Source organism: Malurus melanocephalus, unplaced genomic scaffold, assembly GCF_030028575.1.
Source record: "Malurus melanocephalus ecotype Western Australia unplaced genomic scaffold, MMel_1.1 scaffold_273, whole genome shotgun sequence".
NCBI classification, from domain to species: domain Eukaryota; kingdom Metazoa; phylum Chordata; class Aves; order Passeriformes; family Maluridae; genus Malurus; species Malurus melanocephalus.
The window spans coordinates 970,379-974,731 of NW_026623505.1; positions in this window are offsets into that span (position 1 = coordinate 970,379).

The following is a 4,353-nucleotide window of genomic DNA, read 5'->3' on the forward strand; positions in this document are numbered from 1 at the left end:
ACCAAGTCCAAAACCCATCTGGAAATCCAAAAAACAAGCAAGGCCAAGCAGGGGAGCAGGCTGACCACAATCCCTCGTGGACCCTAGCCCTGACTGAAAGCTGAACTGATGCTCCTGGATCCTCAAGCAGGGCGCACGGGTGGAAGTGTCAGGTGAGACTGATGCACATAATGARGCCCTGCAGGTGCTGACTGGAGCAGTGAGGATCAGACACACAGATTTCTTACAGATATCCTGAAACAGTTCTTGACAGTAAACAAGAGGTGAAGATATTGCTGCAGCTATCCACTCAGCTTCCATGACAGGCTCACCATCCAGCCCTGCAGCACTCCCAGCCCTTCCCAGCTTGGCACAGCCACAGACACTGAGAGCAATGTGTACCTTCAGCTACCAAACCAAGCCACAAGGAAATCGTGGGTCCTTGTCTCGGGCACCACAACCACTGAAGAGGCAGAACAGGCATCTAGCAGAGAAGATGGAGCATCTTCATTATCCAGTCTTAATCCTCTATCTTCTCTCTGCCAGAGCTACAAGAGAACAGCTGCAATGCATTTCACAAGTTCCTGGTGCTCTCACTGCCTGCAGCCCCTCTCTCAAAGCATCTACCCACACACAGCAGCCTGCAGACAGAATATGTGCACTCACTCCAGCACCAAGTCTGGCAGCTCAGAGCAAGACACTTCTCAAGATGCTGCCCAAGTGGCTACAGCAGCCCCAAGAAAGTGTTTTGGGTTTCTGGTTGCCAAGTGCCGAAGCCCAAAGAACATTTTTTAATCACAACTTGTATATTATATTTAATTGACATGAACAGCTTTTCCATGCTGTCACCTTAGTCCAGAAAGCTTACTGCTAAAACAGAAAACAGGCCAGTGATTTTGCCTGCTGTCAGTGGCTTCAGACCAGATCCATGGCCCACTGCTTTTTACAGTTCTCCCTTAGTCTATTTTTAAGAGCAATTTGAGAAATAAAAGCTATTTAAAACAAGCAGCATGAAAAGAAGTATCACTTGCTTCACATGATTATTATGTGCATAGTAATGACAGGAAGAATACTGCAAATGTTTTCCAACTCTTAAAAAACAAAGAACACTTCCTTTGCAATATATAATTTTGAATTTTAATTTAGATAACTCAGACTATTTACTGGCAACATACATATCCATATTCATGACATCTGATTTACTATAATCTTTATTTCTGATGTTCTGCATCTGTGAATACTTGAAGTACTTGAGTCTGCATTCATGGGCAATTATAGGGGAATGTTATCCAGTAGCAACAGATTGATTTACAGTTTAGAGTTCATAGCACCAAAAGACAATTCATTTTCTCTCAGATGAGCTGTGGCATAAGACCTGGGATTGATGCTTCCACACATYTTTCTTAACAAATTACTTTTTCTTGTCTGATAGACACTCAAATCAAGGACRTGATAATGAGGATCAAATCAGTGACTTTTAGATGCATTCTCTCTAGTCTGCAAAGGTCTGAGGAAGGAAGTGAAAGGGACTACAAACAGACACGTACAAGTTCGATTCCATGCAAGAGAATGGTGTTTTACAGGGGACAGAGGCACAGGCACATTATCTGTTCATTTCAYCTTCAAACCCAAGGGCTCCCTCGTGCTGACTGCCACTGAGCCTTCCAGAAATCCAAGCACTTGCTATGCAAAACGCATTTTTCTTAAACATCTCTGCATCTCCTTCTAATCTTATCTACTGGAAGGTCTTCTTCCAGCCTTCTGAAGTACAAAGATTCTTCKATGAAAACACACTTTAATTAATCTCCACAGGTAGGAAAAATTAATCCATGATAAGTGCAATAGGAGAAAGTAGTACAAATATCGCCTTTGATGCATATATTGAGTAAATAAGGTGATCAAGGTCATGGATGCATCAAACAGGCCCTCTTTTACCATCCTCCAAACGAAGATGCACAGCTTCAGAGACTTCCCAGAGAGCTGCTCTCTCATCACCTCCTCCTTGGGTGACAACAGAGCAATGAGTATTGGTAAGAAAAGCCATTAACACAGGGAGGATGTGCCAAGTGCTTTTAACAGCGAATTGGTATCACTTAAAGCAACTTAAACTGACGCTTTGGTGAGTTCTCACTCTTGTGAAAACACATTGCTCTCGACAGTATTTAGCCAGTGTTTCGAAGTAGTTAAAACTCCACACATATGAATGAACTTTTTTTTTTTTTGCTGAATAAAAATACCTGACAACTGATCTTCATTAACAACGTTACTCCAGGACATACAAAGATAATGAAAACAACTGCAGTTTCCCATAATTATAAAACAAAGACCTACCTCTGGGAGCAAATACAGCATGCTTCTCGTTTCAGGCAGAGGAGACCAGAATTTATTCACACCAGTCATAGTCTGCTGCSGAGTGCATCTATATTGGAAATATTCCTCGCTAACAAAAGTACCGTGTTTAGAGCAACTGCAGCAACGGCTACCACATCTGTCTGCTCAAGTGTCTCAATCTGAGGCCTCTTTTAAAGCCCAAAATGCTTTCCCTCATCTTGTCCTTTACTCATGGCACCTGCGACAAGCTCCTCCCACGGTTATAAGGGAGTGTGAAGGACTGCCTGGAACAGGTGCTGGCTGTTTGCAATTTGCTGCTGCTTAACGTGGAACTAAACCTCCCTCTGTTTCAAAGGAAGGCATAAAAAACTTGCAGCAAGTGCAAAACAAACATGCTTCAAAAGYAGAAAATGTGGAGACAAAAATCGCACTCTCACACTACATGGAATGACTTGGCTTGTGGGTTCAGGTGCAGCCTACCAGCAGAGCCAGAAGAAAGCTGTACCAAAAACGCTGCCTAAAAGCCAAACAAATCACTCAACCTTCCTTACAGGAACATTTCTGAACATCAAACAAGCTGATAGACTTGCCTAGAAAAAAAAAAAAAAAAACCAACATTCTTCTCAGGATAATTATCAACTAGGCTTTACTGCAATCTTAGTCTTCCTAAGAGAATTTCTAAAAAGCGTAAAATACACCGGGATTTGAACTCTTTCAAGCCCTTCTGATGTTCAGAGTACTTACTCCCATCAGCAAGATGTGTATATGTTCAATATCTGTATCAGGATTGATAAAATGAGTTAAAGCTATATACTACCTCATACTGTAGTGACATACCAATATGTATTTTATTTGAGGAAAAAGATAAAATATAGCTAAGGGGCTAGCCTTCCTAAAAACCTTGCATTTCACAATGTCAGTCCACTCCTCAAAAGAATTTTAGGTSTTTCAAGCAATTCACAGTAACCCTTACAAAAAATATCTTGAAAGTTTTAGGCTAAAGTAGAAATAATGCCCTAAAAGTTTTAAGAAAACAAAAGCTAAGTACCTTGAACCCATTTGAAATGCCATCATAACGGTCTGCAAAATGGCTTTTTCACYCATTGCTCAGCCTTTTTAAGGAACTGGTAATCACTTCAAATAAAGTAGCAGATAATGTTTCAAGCCCAAAACAAAAGCACTTTACAGGAAGCAATTCCATTTACTTACTTCAGTTCACAACTGGAGTATTTTCAGCTCCTAGAATGGTATTCAATGCTGGTTTGAGTGTTCTTCATTACCAGAGCGTTTAACAGAAGTAGTTATCTAAAAAGAAAAACTCACATATAACCTGACCCAATATCTGTAACACACTAAACTCTCACTGGCAACATATTCAACTGACCATAACTCTGAGTTAACCCTTGTCAGTCTCCGAGCGGAAGGATTATTTGCTGTTTTACCGAACCAAACACTCCCGGAGCAGCAGGGAGTAGGCACAGGCGTGTTTGTGAGCAGCTGCCTAAGCCCCAAGCACAGGTGTGAACTCGGGCCGGGCTAGGCAAGAGATTGATTGGGCCCTTCTGCTCGTCTCACCTTCCACGAATATACCAATGTATTTCGGAGGGACTGCAAAGTGTTAAAGCAGGAACCCTTTAGTGCCTTTTACCTGCGAAGGTTCAGCCACGCTGGAGGTGGGAGCGGCAGGGCACCGAACCCCGGCCTGGAAACACCGAACCGCGGGTGGGACAGCCACAGCCCCGCCTGGAAACCCGCCCAGGAGCCAGCGCAAGTATTAACAACTCGTTTGTGCTTAAACAGAAATATGTGCGAGGGTGGGTGCACGCTCGGGGAGCTCGCAGCGCCCCAACGAGCGGCTGTCCCGAACCTGGCGGAGCGGCCTGAGGCGGGAGCGGCGGGGCCGGGCCGGGCCGGGAGCGCGGGCCTCGCACGCGGGGCAGAAGGCGGCCGGTCGCGGAGCACGGTGCCGCATGCTCTCGGTCACATGTGCTGTCCCTCCCGGACACGGAACGATGGAAGCGGCGCTGTGTGTCCGCCCCGGGA